The sequence below is a fragment of the Poecilia mexicana genome, unplaced genomic scaffold, assembly GCF_051168715.1.
Source record: "Poecilia mexicana isolate PSO_F unplaced genomic scaffold, ASM5116871v1 scaffold_16, whole genome shotgun sequence".
Taxonomy (NCBI): Eukaryota; Metazoa; Chordata; class Actinopteri; order Cyprinodontiformes; family Poeciliidae; genus Poecilia; species Poecilia mexicana.
Genome location: NW_028263385.1, coordinates 5229973 through 5249274, shown reverse-complemented (window position 1 = coordinate 5249274; position 19302 = coordinate 5229973). Strand labels below are relative to the sequence as shown.

Genomic DNA, 19302 nt, shown 5'->3' with positions numbered 1-19302 from the left:
GCTATACTGCAGATGCAAACATAGGAATGATCTCAAGGCACTGACTGTCTGGGGATCATTTGTGATGGACAAAGAATTAAAATAGACAATGAAAAGGAAAAGAAAAAGAAAGATTTTTCACAGAAATACTGATTTTATCTGAGTGGATGCCTCCTCTCATCTTCCCCTCCACTGGAAGCAGAGAGCGTGGGAACTGTTTTCAGAGAGTTGAGCGGAGGTGGAAGTCTGACCCCGACTTATCGACGGCCTTCACAATCCACATCTTCATGGCTAATGTGGCTACCTGCCAAATACGGAACATCTCAAATAAAAGCCTACAGAAAAATACATTCTTGTATAGATATTTTTTTGCTGCTTACAGTTTAAATCACTAAAATCATTAGAAAAATTGGAACACTTAAGGAAAACAACAGACTATTCAATAAATCTTGCTCTAGGGGCATTTTTAAAGCGAAAAAGACAACTGGAGTTTTCACATTGTGCATTTTCTTTGGATCAGCCAGATACTTTTGGTCACTTCAAGTAAATCAACAACTCTGTGCTCTCTCATGCAGACTTGCAGGTCTTAAAGTTGTTATTCCAATTTTGCACAATGCATAGTTATAGTGTATGATTTCTGAAGGCAGCTTTATTATTTCAAGATGTGATTTCATTTTTTCTCCACCAGACCTTGTTTCAGAGGCAAAACGAGTGCAGACATCAGATAAAGGCTGGGCTGTCACAAAAAAGCTGTTGACAGCTTGAATGTTTCCCTACCCATAGCTGGTGTTTAGATTGCAGACGAGCATCAAACAGCTTGTTCCTGTTTGCTTTCAGTCAGCGAGAATGGACAAGACGATGTTACACAAGGCTCCAAAACTGAAACTCTCCTCTTGTTGCATCTGTGAATGACAGCAAACTGTTGAAGAGGGCCTTTTCTCTGAGCTGACACTGCTAATTTGAATTTCAAAACATGATGTAAAGCCGTGATTAAAAGGCAATTACAGCTTGTGTCAATGAAAAGTCAATTAAATGTTTCAGGGTCTGTCAACGGGGATTTTGGCAAGGTGATGTAAATGGAAACAAGAGTAAGATTTGTGAAGAAAAATGACAGGAAGAGCCTGAAATAAAATAAAAAAATAAAAACAAACAACAGAGCTGGGGAGGGCTCAGGAGACAACATGAAGATGTGTGAATATTGCCTGCTTAGAGACGCGATTTCTTCTTCATCCCCTTCCACTCCCAAATTATAAAACACTGCTCCAAGGCAGCTTTCAATTAAGAATCAAATCCACCGGAAACATTGAGTGGGAATGTTTTATGATAAAACCTGAAATAACAAAGCCACCCACCCTCTTATTCAAATGATTCGTTTATGAAGTCCTACAGTCTCCCCCATGGCCATGTTTCAGATGAATAAGCCTGCAATGCTTATTTATACAAAAGTAATGAACAGAGAATATAAAAAAAGCAAAACAGAAATAGGAAAAAACTATTCATGCATGGTGTACCTGCCAAGTTTTTGATCTCCTGCGTGGAGCCTGCAGGAGCAGCTCTGTTTTAGCACTGAAATGCAGCAGAACTGACAGACCGCTGCAGCAGCCCTGTGAGGTGAGGCTGAGTCTGAACATGCTGCTGTCATTCTTCATACTCTGAACCAACCTTTGGTCCCAGCAGATATGGAAAAACGGAAAATATAAACAACAGAAAGACGGGCCAATGCTGCAAGCTTTTTAATTATTGAGGAAGCCCTGAAACTGACAGAATGCACATTACGTTTAACCCAAGATGCCTGACAGAAAGTAATGGAGAGGCTTAGGGATAAATTAAAAAGGGTGTCAAAGCATGGTAGATTACTGATGAGAGGGTCTGAGCTGGTGCTCCTCTGTTTCTTTCAGTTTGTGTTGTGTTTTGAGAGACTTTCATCCTAGGCGTAAATATTCATAGAAAACTTTAAAAGAATTCCACAGGATCAGGATCCTTTATTCGAGCACAGCACTTGTCTCTTGCAGCATAGTTTCTCTAATAAAGACTCTGCCAACTACAAAAAAAAAACAAAACAAAAAAAACATTTTTGCAGAGAAAAAAAAAAAGAATACTGGAACTCATATCAGTTGGAGTCACTGAAACAGCAAAGACCAGATGGTCAAATAGTCCAGCTTGTTTTCTCATATTAGCCTTTGCTCTCACGCTCCATTAGTTTATTTTGATTTCCAGATAGGAGCTCCGTATTTTTAAATTAAGTCATTATCAAGTAAAGAGAGTTTCAGACTCACACAATCAGTACAGGTAAGAACTGTTACTGTAGTTCACATGTCTACAAATAATAAAGAAAACAATGTTTCATTGTGTGTTTCACCACAATGAAAGGAGTACTTTTAATAACATGGGCTGACGAGGTTTTGAGAATTTTCAGGTAAATTGTATTTTTCTTACATTTACAAAGACATATACCAGACAAATATATCTGGCATATTTGTTTTTATGCCAGACATAAAAACAAATTCTGTATTGATAATTAAACAACATCTACAAAGGAGGAGTCAGATTTCTCTGTTTACAAAGCTTTAACGACAAAGTGTTTCTTAAAGTCAAAAAAGAAGTAAATACAACATAAAAAACCATTAAATTTAAATTTAAATGACATCAATCTAAGTGACACAATTGCATGTCATGGAATTGGCCTTAAGGATTCTTAGTCTTGATTGAAAAGTGCTCAATGAAATTAACTTTGTCATTTTCCAGTCAGGGTGCTGATGGACAAAATCTCTTTTACCAAGTTCAGTGTGTGCAAGTGGAATAGAAAGCAACAAGCGATCTTGCAGACAGAGAATAACGACCATGCTTCTTTATACTAAAGAAAAGCACAACTTATTTTAAAAACACACTATTTTTTTACAAGGTTCTCTACATGTGGTTTGAAGGTGAGGCCATCAATAAATATACCAAGATATGATTGAATCGCTGAAGCAATCGTTTGGGCATATTCTTTTTCGAACAGTTTTTAAATGCCATGGTGAACAGTGTCAAATGTTTTTATCAAACCTAAAAAATGGTTATGCAGTGGGTTGCTTGTCAAGTCTGATTTCTCTAAATGGCACTCTTAGCTTCAGGGAGCATCTATGCAAAGTCTGAAGGTTTTTTTTGTTTTTTTGTTGTTTTTTTCCCTGGGGTTGAGGCATATTTCACACCACAGACAGAGTCCAATTTATCATGACAAGCACTGGAGTTTTGCTCTCATAACCACATCCCTGATCACTGATGTTGTCCGATTGTCACTGATAAATGTATGATCCAAAGGATATTTAGAGCTTTTAATATTTGTACAAAAGCATCTATTTTTCATATCTTATTAAATTTGCCATTAGATGAGGTAAACTGGTCTGAAAACATCCTGTATGTAGATCCTCACATCTCCACCTCAATAAGAATAACCATATTAAACAATACATTTCTTTTTCTTTCTTTTTTTTTTTATTTAATTACTACACCTTATCTTTGTTGTCTGGTGTTCAACAGATTCTCAGATTGCTTTTTCTTAACTATACAGAATAAATGACAGGTATAATAAATGAGTTCTACATACACTCCTACATTTCTGGTTTAATCAAACAGACGCTGCTTTATTGAAAACTTCCTGCACCTGAAAGTGATTAAATACCTCAATCACACAAGAGCGCCCAATAACTAACAAGAACATTTTAAAACCCATTAAAATTTCATAACTGATGCTTTACATTTGAAGCATTTTTTTGGCACTTTTAGCTGTCACCTTGGGCAATAATGATTTTAATAATCTGTCAAGATGCAATAAAAATTATATACAGCTTCAGTGGTGCAAAGACTCAATACAGATTCAACACTGTAATTATTAAAGAAGCAGAAAGAGTCATATCAGGAAAAGTACGTTTTAAGATGGACTCAAGAAAAGTAGAAACCAGCTGCTCCAAATAAAATGCACCATCATCAAGAAGTCTGCAGAGTGTGCTGGTTTGAAGTACATCGGCATCAGGTTAGAGGAGCAACTGTTGCTGTCCATCATTGTGGACAGGATTAGAAAACCACTTTTTAAATGATAAAGACTGAAAAAATTATTCACAAGTGAAAACCCTTCAACCCTTTGAGTTATGCAATCAGAGAACTGAACACAAATGCCCACATCAAAGTTCAGATCTCAACGTGAACTAAATGTTTGCAGAAGTTGTCTGTAAAATTCTTCCCCATTTTGGGATTCGATTTTAGAAAAAACTGAATAATTTTCAAAGACAAATTTAAAATGTTCTTGTATAGCTTTATTTAATCAAATGAAAGGCCATAAACGTTCAGCAGATTTATTTGGCACAACATTCCCTGCAATGTTTATCATCACTGTCTTTGCGGTATGAATGGCTGGTATTGACAGACAGGAAATGAGCAAAAAAAAATAAGGGGAGGAAAGACAACAAAAGGTCCTGAGGTCAGGGGTCATTCCCTGATGGACTGCATGGAGGACCAGCATATGGGGTCTCCGCTCTACTGCTACACCACACATTTGATATTTTTTAATCCCTAGTCCTTTCTAAAGCTAAAAACAGAAGTAGCAGTATTCTAGAAATACTGAAAAACAGAAAAAAACTGTCCTAGATATTATTTATATTGCATACATTGTAGTTTTTTAATTAGCAATGTCAGATATTTGATTTCTTTTCTTTCTATAACTGAGCAAGCTGGGTCTAAGATGCAGTTTCAGGAAAAACTCACTCAACAAAAGTCTTATCTAGTTGTATTCTGGCAGGTGCTCTGACAGCTGATGTTTGCAGATAAAATACAAAGAACTATGAAAAACAGCAGACAGTTAAAGGAAAAGGTACAATGTTTCCTTCGCCCTGTAGTAAGTGTAATCATGTCCATGATTCCCATAAATCAAACATCAAGGAAGACGACTTACTGTGGATCAGATTTTGATTATAACATTTTCTGGAAAAAAAGAAGACTTGAGCAAGAGGGATGGAAATAACAGGATGAGGATGCAAGATGTGTATGTTTCTCAAGAGCCTAATTTAATTCAGCACAGAAAAAGCAGCCAACAGTCTCCACATATCATTGGTTTTTGTGGGGGAAAGACTGGGCTGCGAGTACCAAATGGGCACTGGAGCTGAATTTTGTTCCATCACACATAATAATAGTTTGATGTCCATAATGCATTGCAGTAAGCTGCTGAGACTGTGCCCAAAATGACTTGGCTACAACAAAAAGACCTCTCGTAACCCGCTGGGTCAAACTTTAAAGCTCTGCATGACCATCCATAAATTCTCTTCAAGAAGAGAAAAGTTCACTTCTGGCTGAAGAGCTCCAGCATCGTTCGGTTCCATTAGCATTTCAAAAGGAGACAAGTAAAAGCAATAGCAGGGGGGAAGACGGACCCGTGGCTGATGGGGTTCATGGCAGGGAAATAGCAGCTGATTTGTTGAACTTGGCCCACGGATGAGCTTTGTCCGTCAGCAACACAGAACTATTGAGAATTTGCCCTGAAGACACAGCCAGGATTGTGCATTTTTAGAAGTTTGTAACAAAATAGGGGGAAGTAAACCTCCAATTGCATCAGAATTGTAAAAAATATGTTCCATTCTACGTTTTATATGCAACAAAAAACAGCCAAGTTTCCATTATGCTAACACGAATGCTCAACCAAATGCACTCTCTATAATGCATCTGACCTTTGTTTGAGGATAAAGTTCTTAGTCGTAGTGGAGAATAAAAACAATTTTCAGTGTAAATGAGTATAAAGCTAGATGAAATGATTCCTTACTTCAAGTCTGAATATCTGCATGCTATGTGATTAGGTCAGTCACTTTATGGTCACAATGTTCACTAAAATCACTGCATGTCTTCCTAATATTTCATAATCCTAGGACAAGCTTTTAGCATGGTGCTACAAATTATTTCAAACACAAAAATACTTAAATAAAAATGTGTCAGACTTTGTCTAATGGCTGCGTCAACAAGATGGAAAATGTTCATACAATTTCTAATGTTTTACAAATGTTTTCGTTGTAGACTTATGCCACTGCAATAGGAGTACTTTACTTTGAAGGTTTTTTTCACCTTTGCCAGGGATGTCAGTAAAAGTGTGGGGCATTGTAGTGATCAAGCTGCAGTATGTTCCCAACTCCCACTTGACCTAAAGTTCCATCAAAACCTCATCAGAGACGGTGCTTTCAGGTATATGAAGGTTAAAGACATCAAAACCTGAATGCAGGAGTAAAAGAATTTCAAAAAATGTGAGTTCTTATCGAAATGTTATGAAAAAACATCTCCTGCTTAATTAGCAGTTAGTCCATGCACAGTCCATAGTATAGTAAAAAGAATACAACAATTATTTCTGACTTTTACTTTCTTCGGAGTAAAGCCCACAACTAAAGATGAAGTAATGGAAAAACAAATAGGTTCACTCCCATCTGTTGCCTTGTTGGTTTTGTTTTTGCAAGAACCAGCTTGTTTCCGCCTCGAGGCAGGTGCTTGAAGCAAAACCCCGTAAGTAATGACACCTGTTTCCACCTGCTGGGGCGAAGTTGCTCTACGCCAGCAGCTGCCTCACCTTTCCCTTTCTAGTGCAGTCGCAGGTCTTTGTAGAAGAGGAAGAAAACAAGAATATTTGCTCACAAGTGTTCTGAAAACACACGAAGTAAGGCACCTTCAAACACAATATAAATCAATGTTGTTCATGCAAACTAGACAAAAGGTACTACATGGTACAGAACTGCTGCTAAAAAAATACTTAGTAATATGAATACACCCTAAAAATCTAGTATGATGGAGCAAAATGCTGGATGTACAAGGGTATGTTCCACAGAGAAGGTTCAATTTTAAAGTTATTCTAAGAAAATCTTTCAGAGACCTTGGAAGATTTATAGTCAAAAGCAGTGCCAAGGTTTCATCTAAATGCAAGAGCTGGTTTAAAGAAAACAACTTACAGGTGGGGCAATAAAAACAAGTTTTGGCAGGAAAAAGGTTTGTGAGCAGACGCAAAGACTCCTTTCAATAAAGTAAATGACTTCTGACGTTGAAAGATGAAAAGGCTTGCGTATTGATTTAAAGGGCAAAACCAACCTGGTGAGAAGAAGCTAAGAACAGGAAACGCATCTCTGAAAGGGCTCTGCAGGCGTATTATTTTTGAAGTTCACCACTTTGAGCTATCAAGTGTTAAACTCACCTGGAAGCCAAAAAGGTTGAGCGAGCAATTTTTGTTTTGAGACTACAGGTTTTAGTTGTGCCGCCATTTCTCCAACAGCTATTTAAAACTTCCGATTGTGCAGTGCTCCTCGTCTTCGATCGTCCTCCTTTTTAGGTCCCTCACCTTCTTCTGCCACTTCAGTACAGGGATTCATCACAGCCTGCAGTGTGTGAGCATCTTAGCTATGGCAGGTGAGGAGGGATTGTCAGTAATGGCTGCTTCACCAACAATGAACCTTTCCAGAGCTGCTTGTTTCAGCAATAATTACAACAAGGGAATAGTGCACCATGACTGGCTCTAAAAAGCTTACCAAGCCTTTCTACTTGTGATGCCATGTCAAATTTTTTTCAGAGCAGGCAAGGCAGTGTGATGAGTAAAAAGAGGACTTAGAAGCTAAACAGAAAATGCTAAACAAAGACGTTGAAAGGAGAGCCAGAAGGCTGTGCACTAAGTGACGCACAGAGTTCGGAAATAAAATGAAATGCTCTGAAGACTATGAATACGGATGAGCTCAGTTCATTGATGCGCTGTGTTCTGCAATCAGCTCTGCTGAAGATAAAGGTGAAAGGCTGGACAGGTTAAAAAAAAAAAAAAAAGAAATACAAGAGCATAGGCCAAATACTGGAGGAGAGACACAGGCTTCAAGAGGCTGACAGAGAGATTGAAAATAACCACAAAGTGAATGAAGACTGATAAGTGAGTGTCTGAAAATGTTCTGCTGTACAAAAAAAATCCTCATCTTCTTCCTCCCTTGTGCCACTTTTTCTCTACGCAACCCTCGGTAATCACCTTCTTCACCCTCTCAGCGGCATCGTCCTCGCCTCCTGTTCTCATCCCGTCCGCCCACTCTCATGCCCTGATCTCTGGAACACACAGGTGCTTATGAGGAGAGCGCTCAAACCCCCTCTCGGTGAATCGTCAACACAGATAGTGTGAACTGAGGTACAAATTCAGGGTGCAGATGTGGAGAGAGTGTTCCGCTTCCTCACCTCACAATTTGGCAGAAATTGGAGGAGTGACTCCAGAGGTGAGGAAAGCATGAATGTAGTTAGGAGCATTAAATGATCAAGTTTTGTATTCCATGAAGTTTTAAGCCAGATTTTGTGATTTTCAACTTTGAAATTAGTTTCATTAAATGTTAAATGTGGAAAGTGTAAGAGCACTGTACTGATTGCTGATTTAAATTTGCTAGCAAAAACTCTTTTGTACTGGATTGGGATGACTCTGCATTTTGAAAATCCAACTACCTGTGCTAAACTGACAGAAGTTATGTCAGTCGCTGCCAAAATTACCTAAATGTTTGTGCTGGATTTATCATGAGGACTATTTATTAAAATAGTTTAAAGGACAAGGCCAAGCTTCAGTGCTTGGCAATCAATGCGGCTAATCAGACTGAGCCGCCCACATTATGCCAACAGCTTCTTGTCAATAACCACATGAAGCATTAAGTGCAGTCATAAACCAGTGGCTTTTATTGTCACTGACGTCTCTGCCTCACTGCGCATGTTGGGAGAGAGACAGGTTGAGTGACAACTGGGAACAATCCAATCATCTATTTAAAGGCTACATCTATAATTATTCTCACTATTGATTAATTCAGCAAATAGTTTACCAGCCATAGATTTTAACAAGAAAATGAAAGATTCTGTTGACAAGACCTAGCAAATTAACAAGCTAAATTAACTTTTGATGTAAGATTGCGAAAGTTTGAAGGCTTTTCTAAGTAAACGTTACATTTCTATCAACATTAAATCATCATTTACACATGTCCAGTCTTGTGAAACTTTAATTTGGAAGACTTGATCAGATGTTTTAGCTACTAAACAAAACTTAATGTTTTTTCTCTATTATGCTTTTTTCTTTATTGGGCTCTCATTTGCTTTATTTTGTACCATTTTAAAGAATTAAAGCTCTGGTTTAAATCAAGAAGATACTCTAAAAGACAATGAAATATTTAAAAATATTAAAAATTGTGCTCACAGGTAGTTGAATAATAATGAAGAAAGCATTCAATGAAGTGAACAAAATGCAGATTTTCCACCCAGAGCACCCTGATTTTACTTGGATCTTTTAAAGAACAGTGCTAACAACAAAATAAAAAGACAAAACTCTTCCACCACTTGATATAATACAGAGCTGAAACTAACTAAGCATTATGAAGCGTCTCCCTGGAGTAAAAAGTCCTAACAGATTATTGACTTCCCAAACTGATTTGGATGTGTGAGCGTTCATTTTTGTTCTGATTTTCCTGTATGAGCGACACACTTGTTTGTAACACCCTCTGCAGTCCACTTAAAAGTAATTATTGTGTTGCATATGCAAATGAATCCTGAATAAATGAGATGGCAACTTGAGAGCTGTAAAGACTTTGCAATCATTCTTCAGTGTAATCAAGGTCTTATATATGAGGGAACCTTCTGAACCGTTATAGCAATTAAGACACTTCAAAAACTAATAATTTCCATTATAAAAAAGAGAACAAAAAGGACGAGTGCTGTAGAGCAAATAAAGCGTGTATATATGAATTAACTACATTTATATTTAAATTCAGGAACATATTAATATGAGCTTGAGATATTCTTTGAATATGAGTTGAAACAGGGCTGTAGCTGTCAAGGACTTTGTTCGTTGCATTTTTCATTTCATAAAGTTGAAAATGTTTCTGTTGGATTAACAGGTCTGGCCCACAGACAGACTAATTTAGAAACTCAAGTCTTACTCTGCAGGTAACGCCAACATGTGGTGTTAGCTACTGCAAGTAAGTTAGCACTACTCTGCTTAAATGAAGAAAGTTATTATGAGATAAAGCACACAAATATATTTTGCAACAGAAACATTTTAGATCATCCATTTTGTTGAGAACAACCAGCTATTTAATTAATATCAATAAGGAACATATTGTTACTGATCCAAGTTATTTACACAAATAAAGACACTGAAAAAAATTCTGAAGATATAAAAGTGTCTGATGTGAGTGAAGAATACAATTTCACAAAGATTCACTCAAAAATAAAATTAATGAAATAAATTGTTGATGCTCCAGTGACTGTCCAGGGACGGTTTTGTAAATTAGCCCACTTTCTTGCTTGGATGCAGAGCTTTCTTCCCCCTTTGTTAAGTTCTGATTCCTAATTCACAGCAAATGTTTTCACAAAACCGACCCACACGAAGAGCCGGCCAATCACAAGCAGAGGCGTGGTACCTGAGTGAAGTCATACAGCCAATGAGCCGAAGAGAGTCTGAGAATAACCAATAAGAGTTTATCTGTCATGTGAAATGTAAAATTTTAATCAAAAATATTATATAAAGTAATAAACTATCATGATATTTTAGGCAGACAGAAGACGAGTATGATCCAAATTTTGATCTTTTCAACAACAACAACAACAAAAAAAGCTATTTGTGCCACTTCCATATATGGCACTAAATCAGATAAGTGCCCAAAAATGTTGTATTTGCAGTCTGAACAGTACTGTATGTTTACAGGCCTTTTACAACATATGAGACCTGTGTCATGTTCTGCACTAGATGAAGTTAGATGCAGTAAATCCAAACATAGACAACAACTTAGAGTTCTGCAATCATGAAGGAAGTCTGTGTCACTAAAGTGCATCACATCACAATCTCTTCTATGCATCCAGACTCTACAAAAGTTTCAGAAAATGTTCCACAAAAAGTCATTGTCATTAGATGTGCTTTTTCTTTATGATCTTGTGGATATATCTTTTCGAGCTCAACAGCTTTTAAATTGATCCACAGACAGTGGCATCAGCCAGTCCGTAGACGTCCATGTCCTGCTTATGTTCATGCTGGTCACTTTGTGGTCATAAACCATTCACAAAGAAGTCTGGTCATGGTTGAATTTAATTACTTTTCTCAATGACCATGCAAGAAAAAAAAAGAGAAAGAAATGGGAGATAAAGGCCTTCTGTGTGAATTTAGCCTTCAAAACCCATGTGACCATTTCACGATAAAATCACTTCTACACTCAGAGTTTTGACATTCAGCACTAATCCCAGGGTGATTAATTAAATAATATTTTAATTAAAAGGAAATCAAGTTGTAAACCTTGATTTGTTGCTGTCCACCTGTAGTTAATGCCACTTCAAGAATCATAAATGACTTTATTGTTTGACTAACTCCAAAACTTAGAGCATCTTTGGTAATTTTGTTTGATTTCTTTCTTTTTATCATGTCCTCCTTTATTATAATTCATGTAAGACAAACATGTTGTGTCCAACTAATATGATCCCACTGTAAACAGTTGACTACTGAACCAAATGCAGATTAAATAGATAAACAAGACATTGATTTTGCCTAAAGGGTTTTTATGTAGTCAAGCTGCTTGGATTATTTTAACACTAGTTGTACACAACCACTTCATCTCAAACTGTACTGACAATCGTAGCCAATTCATTGAGATTTGATGAGGAACTTTGCATATTTCACATTAAACTCTTGTAGTTTCAACGCAGCGCATTTAAATGATTTATATATTCTTGTTCCTAAAAAAAAGAAAAATAACTAAAAAATAAGACTAACGTTCCTTAGAATTTCAGATCACCATATCATCTTTCCGATCAACAAAGCCTGTGTGAGAACACACTGTGGTATTTTTCAGCATCACCTTAAGAGTCGGAACAGAAAAGATGAGGTGAAGCCCTCACTGTCTTTCCTTGTAGAAGACCCAATTTTCTTCCACCTCCTGAAGTCCCAATATCCCCACAACTTTGAAGTCCAGCCAGCTTTGAAAAAGCCAGCAGTCTCCCTGTCATGTCCAGGCAAAGGATTAGCCAAGCCCTGCAGGACCGAGTGGAAGGAGGACGAAAGAGGGCTGGAGGAGGAGTGGCGCCATTTTCCACGAGGGCCTTGTATGTGCAAGCAGCTCTACCCGCGGCCTAAGCTGTGGGGGATTAACAAGCTACTAAGAAAGCAGTGAACAGACCCCCAGCCCCACTTTTTTTTTTTTTTCCATGATTTTCACAGAAACCAATTTACAGCAGAGATCTTGGGGGGGAAGCTGCTAATTCTTCCCATAACAGCCTGCTGCTTTTAAAGGAAATCTTTGTTGTGTCACTCACAAAATCCGCTTTTGTGAGACGGCAAACATTTGAACACTCAAGTCAGGGAGGCATTTTTCTACAAAAGGATTCATTTATTGATATTGGTACTTCAAAAAGTAACAATCCAATGCTGTCGGAGCAGCTAAGCGCCTAATCTCAGCATCAGGCTCTGTGATCAGTCTTAGAGAAAGGATAGCCTGGGAAGTTCATTTTCTATTGGGAGTCAAAACAAGGCAGAGGAGCAATAATTTTTCTAAACTTTGGATTGTAAATATTTCATAAATGTTCTGCTCTGAATACATTTCAAGTAGGGCATTAACTAGATCACAAAACAAAACTAAATGAGCAGTGTACAAAATGATTCTCATTTTAGTTGCAAATGAAAAGAGCTAATGTAATTCTGACTCATGTCTTGAAATAATACTCAAGTATCATTGGCACGTCATTAAATAACTGTTGACGCAAAGCTTAGAATAACAGTTTCATCAGTGAGAAACTGAGACATGACTTGAAAGTGATACAAGATGTTAAGTCCTTAAATTAAAAGGATCCAAAGATACATACTCTACATGTTTTTTTCAGTAATGAGGTTCTTTGTCTTATCTGTGACTGAAAGGAGCTTCGGGACTTTGACCTTCACCACTTTACTGTTGCAAAGTCTCTTTTGGAAATGGAGGACAGGCGTGGGTGTGCGAGGAAGAGCAAGGCGGCCATGCAAGCACATCAGACTTGAGCGATCTTAATAAAGCTTCCCTCTACCCACCCTAGAGATCCCCTCACCCCAATTATACGGCTGACACCTCTACCCTCCTCCGTCTCCTCTTATTTCTCACAACGACCTCCCCCCTCCGCTCCACTCCACACCCGTTGCCCACCAGCCAGTTCCCAGCTCTGATCGTGGTTGTCCTTTAACTGAGCTCAAAGCCCGAGAGGCCTGCGCAGTATCATGCTGCAGGTGCCGTTTATACTTCCCTGTCTGCTGCCTGAGTTGTATCACTTCTTGTATTGACATGAGACATTCCCTGTACTGCCAGGAACTATGTAAACTTCCATTTCTTCCAACAATCCCTCGGAGAGAATCAAGTGAGCAAGTTACTGTCAGAAGATTACATTTTCAAATGCTTCATCAGCATTTCTTGATTTGGAATTTAAATCTTCTTGTGAAACTTGTGACATGCCAACTGAATCTGAAACAAGACACCCAGAACAAGCATAATGAAAAGTAAAAGCTGTAATTCATTAGAACAAGCTTGGAGGAAGGATACCCACGCTCGTAGGAAACTTTCAGCATTATAAGATGAAGAGCTTCAGTTTCTGACACCTACTGAGTTTACCACAGCGGCTAAAACGTTGCCGTGATCAGAGTTGTGAGCAAACATTAGCTTTTTACAACACCAGCTTGAACTTACTGCAGCTCGCTCTGCAACATTAAACTGCACCCTAACCAGCACTTAACTGCAGATCTAAGCTGAGAATTAAACTTTAGTTGTTTTATGACCCAAAAGCTAATCCTTTAAGGTAAGCGCTTGGTGACTGCTGTGCATGTGTGTTTGCATGCAGACAATGCTCAGGCTGTTATGGACACATCAGTGAATAAGTTGTTAATAATGCATTTCTTTCCAAACTTTAAATATAAATTGGATTCTCATGTCATAACCATCATAAGCAACAGGCTATGACATTTTGATTCTACCTAATGCAGAGCTTTCTGCAAGCAGGGAATGATTCCGTCGTGGCTTTGCAGGTACAAAACCAAGAACATTCTGCAGTAATAACTAAAATAACTGCATATTAATTTACTAGAGATGATGCATCTTATTATGCAAACACATACAATGATAATTTTACAAATTACCACAATTTTTAAAATCTTATAAATTCTGGTCATTGTTAAGACCACAATTAATTAATTTTTAAGTCTTAAAAATGACCACAATTAAATACAGTTTTAGTGACACAACTTTTAATCAAAATTTCAAACTTACTTGACTTTCTCAAAACTAAAATTAAGTCTGTCACACAAATACTTGCCTCTCATGTCACCTCAACCGACATCCTCAAAATTACCTCAATTTTATTGATCCTTCTGCAAAGTTTGCAGAAGGATTTTGAAGCAGCCAGTGCCAAATTAATAAATGTAATGGATGATTGTGAAATTAGCAACTAAAGGTTTTGATGATTCGCTTTCTGAGGAAAGTAAATGTTCTTTCCAAAAATGTTTTTAAATTATATCAGGTTACAAAGAGTCGCTGATCAAGACAAAGAGCTTTGAATTTAGTTTCTATAATGAGAAGTTTTGGTTTGCATAAGACAAGAAATGATGATTACAGGAACACATCTCTACATCAATTATAATTTACACACACAACCTGATATCATGATGCATGTAACATTTTATGGCAGTCTGATCTCTCTGTGTCAACAAACTTATACTTTTTCCAAAGAAAATTATAGGAAATATATTTAAGTGTCTGTACAAATGCAAGGAAAGTTATAGTAAAGCATAACATTTGTCAAACCAAATAAATAAAACAAATATTCTTGCACATTCACTTCACCAGTCTTGGGTAAATGTGCTGAAAAATACACAGTTTGAGCAACACAATAATCAGCAGCATGCGAGTTTGTGGAGCTTTTATTCTATTTCTTGACAAGTGGTCACTTCATTTGAAACAAAACAGATTAGATTACAATGCAGGTCTGTTCTGAATAAAATTAGCTGTTCTCATGATGACCCAACGATACGAGACTATGAACATGTCAATTGTCCAATAGAAAAACAACTCAAGAGAAGCACAGAATTAGTGCTGATGCTGTATTGTTCAAAGATATTTCACTGCTAGTGTTAAATTCTATCAAGGTCACAGCAGGTCTGTGTCTGGCTAACCATCTGCCTTGAGCCTTCCCATGAGAGGTTCTGTCATCTCCTTGGCCCTGTCCTCTGCTGTCCACTCTAAAGTTCAGAAGTTAAATTACAAACCAAACAAAGTGACTTTTCTGTGATTGCTCAAGTTACCGACACATTTCTGCAGCTTTCTGTATTGAGACAGCAAAGTTCATATTACTGTCAGTCTTCCATTAGAGCACATAAATCCTTAGAGAAGACCAAAGCAGTTTTTAACAAGAACTGAATTGTCAAATATGAAGTACAATAGTGGAAAGATTGGATTTTGAAAACACTGACATACCGAACCATCCGTTACATTCTTACCATTTAAAGCCATTTCAATGTGATGCTACAGAAAGTGCCAGAGTCATTTCTCCAGCATAGAGTAGCACAGAACTTCCCTTTTTCCATCTGCTGCACACAACAGAGCAGAGGGAGTTAAGTGCTTTGGTCCAACAATACGCACTTCATGGACTTTGACAAGTGCTCTTCAAAACTATTCACCCTGCTCTCTGGCTAAAAAAACAGCTTCTGGAAGTTCAGTAGTTGGGGCCATTTTCCACATAAACAACACACCCACAAAAATCTGACAAATCATGCAAAAGGGGGTGAAGAGTTCATCAGGGTGTTGTGGCAAGAAGGGTTGGATGACATGAGGTTGAGAACAAAATAGCGTGATTTTTATAATGCAACTGCAAAACTGAGAGCTGGCTCAACATTTTTCCAAATCTCAGCTCAAGCAAGACTGAGTCAGAGCCAGAGTCAGAGTTTTCTCCAGCAGTAGGGAGCATAGAGTAGCACAGAGCTCTCCCTCTTCCAACTTATTATATCAAATAAGTATAATAATCAAAAGTGAAACATTGAAAGAAGTCTTATGATACAGCAGGGAGAATAATTGTTGCTTTTCACTTTTGAATAAAATCAATTAGATCATGTTCCTTTTTTAATTTTTGTCTAAGCTCTTCATTAATGTGAGGCCTCAGTATTTTTACTCGAGGTTATGTTGTGTGAAACTCCGAGGCCAGGTTGGAATGTAGTAAAGAAATTCTCATTTGTCATCTGGACATAGACATATTAATACTATTCAACCACAGAAGTAGTGGTTGAGCTGGAATAGCTGCACAATTCTAAAGAAAATCTGTTTCTGTTTTAAGTTGCAGTTGATTTGTCATGCACTTACTCTGACACTGCTCACTCTGTGCAATGAGCAAACCTTCCACGATTCATTCTCTAACATACCAAGAAAAGGCAAATCAATTAATCCAACACATCAAAAAAACACAAATATGGGAAACTCCACATCAAATCAAACTCTGTTCACATACACAGTTTATATGCACTAGAACTCATGTCGGACACCATGACTACACAGTATTAGAATTAAATTAAGCTTTTTATGCAGGTAATGCATATCATAAAACTCTTTGCTGAGCAAGAAGTAAAATACTTTCCTACTTATGTACATTTTTAAAAGTATTTTACGTCATTGAATGCTATTCTTGGTGTATAGTTTCTAATTAATTTTTTAGTTTTTCTATATTCACCTTTGTGTTAATCTGCTGCTATGCCTGAATTTCCCCACTGAATTTCTCTCCCTCTCTCTTTTAATCTAATCTCCAGCTTTTAATTATACAACATTTTACAGAGTAGCAGAAGTCCTTACCTTACAGCTTCAAAACAGGTAAGCATTCAGGGTTGGAACAGGCTTCAGCTGCAGCCGTGTCTGAATCTGGATGAAACAAAAGAAAAAAAATGATGAGCATTACATTTGAGTATCGCAGACATAACACTGAGCAGCTTGCAACTGATGCCACCTAATACTCTGAATACAGTCATATTTTATTTTTCATCAAAGGATGCCAAGCCCAGCAATGAATAACAATGAAAACCTATGAAGACCTATCAGAACATGTGATAAGTAAAATGCCTTGAAGAGCCATGTTAACGTGAAGCAACCAGCCTAAAATCCAGTGGAAAACGCATGTTTTGAGATGCAGAATGCATTTGCAATAAGTGAACAAAATCTTTCGACAAATCCCACAGCTCAAACTAGCCAATTGTGATGATAGCATCTCAGCTCACAATCTGCTCTGGCAATCTGCTCCAAGAAAAATGTCTTCACCTTGCCAAAACACAAACCTAAGGGAAAAAAAACAAAGACTCCTACAGTAAGATGTAACCAATAACATGTCAACTCCTAAACAGCCAGCATCTACTCCTCAAAAGTTTTCAGCTGAATTTATGGCATCTTCATGAGAAAGATTTGTACCCATGTGGGCAGTTTGCTGTAAGGATGACCGCTGCTCCAGACAGAAAAAGGATGTTTACATTTACTTCCAATATTCCTCAGATTCTTTGGCACAAAATCTACAAACGTGGTTGCACACATAGTACATAAAAAATAAGTATCAATAACAATGTTTGTGTTTACCCTGAATAAGCAAAAATGCAGAAAAGGTGAAAGAGAGTCAAGTCATTGCAATAAGAGAAATACAAACATGCAATTTGGATGTAAATTAATGCTCTAAATTTTGTTTCAAAGGCCAAAAAGCCTATTTATAATGCAAAAGCAATCACAACTAAATGTCTATAAACTTAAGCATCTATGTCATACATTCTTAAAGAGAAAAACTGTTGGCCATGTTTACGTAGTTTTCTGCAGATGTTGTAATAAGTAATAGCATTCTCAAAGCCAAACTTTGATCCATTATTTTCAAAAAGGACATTTTAAGTACCTTTGAGGCCTGAAACCTTCAGAGAGGCAGCAACTTCACAAGTACTAAACTGTCCAGCTGGCTGTCACTTACTGGTGATGGTTCAGTTGAGGTTACAGCAAAGTCGGTTCAAAGGCTTGTTTTTCCTTCTTCACTTTCTCTTCAACTTTTTTTTCCTTTTCTTTTTTTGTTTTGTCTTTTTTACAAGAGACCCAGAAAAGCCCCAGATAGAAAGCACAATCGTGTTTTATTTATCAGTAATAGTTTATCCTGGGTAATTTGATACCTCCGGTCATTATTTTTTGTTTCAACAGTTCAGGGAGTCTGTTCACCATCTATGGCAACAAATGGCATAAGCTGGAAAAAAAACAATACAAAAAAAAAACATCAAAAAGGCAGATAAGGCCTTGTGCAAAACAACGCCTGTGCCAGCTCGACAAACACTCCACTATCTCTGAAACATTTTCAGTCTCCAGACTGAAAATTGCCCTTAAATACAACTAGATGGATTTAATACGAGTGCTTTGTAGCGCACCTTAGTAGGTCTGTTGATGTAGATCAGGCCATATGCTAGATTCACACAAGTACTCATCCAAAAGATAAGGAGAATGTGATTGGTACATTTTTGGAAATATTGGACATCACAAACCGCTCACATTTCTAAAGCACTGTAAGACAATAGTGGGGAGACGCAAAGTGTGTCATTAAAAGCCCAGTAAAGACAAACTATGTTAAACAACTGAAAAAAAAAAGATCCAGTACATCACCTCAACTGCAGAGATAAAATCAGAACTTGGTCCCAGTACAGTTGAATTGGAAGCTTAGCTTGTATAAATATTTTAACTCTTTAAAGCTTACACAAAAAAGAAGTGGCTCTTCTTTTTATTGCCAATGGTTTTCATCGTTTCCAGTCAACAAGCATAAGAAAACAACGTGTAATTGCCATTTCACCCAAATGGAGGGAAGAAATAATTACTTTGATAACCTTTGAAGACCTTTTGAATATACGGAAAGAGCCTGGATGGAGGGGCCTGGTTAGCGTCAAGATACTCTCTCCTTCCACACCCTCCCTCCCATACCGTTTAGCCTGGCAACATGCACTTATCCTACTGAAGTAGACTAAACACCAGTAATCTACAGACAGACCTGAAGGTGTATGATCACAGATAAGAGTTAGTGGAATAAATGTGTTAAACAGTTTTTAAAAAGGTTATAAAAAAAAAAAAAACTACAGTTGGTAAGCTACAAGTGGCATTTCTGTTAAGCACTCAACTACAGTCTGGCTCCTGTCGATGTATTGGCCAATATAGATAAAGTGATATTGGTATTGGCCGATTTTATTAATACCAGCCTAGTTTCACTTATTGGTTCAATACCAATATGTTAAAAAGGTGAATAATCAATGCTTATTTCCATCTTGTTGTCATTTATGTTTCAGGAGAGGGA

At 37.4% G+C, this 19302-nt stretch overlaps 1 protein-coding gene across 2 annotated transcripts in view; it reads right to left on the bottom strand.

The window, feature by feature from the left end:
• The window catches only part of sema6cb (semaphorin 6Cb), a 153231-nt gene that overhangs the window by 119589 nt on the left and 14340 nt on the right, over positions 1-19302 (bottom strand). For both annotated transcript variants that reach the window (XM_088014052.1, XM_088014054.1), the window contains exon 2: positions 16806-16871. The gene's annotated coding sequence lies outside the window, so the exon portion shown is untranslated. The remainder of the gene's footprint in view (positions 1-16805; positions 16872-19302) is intronic.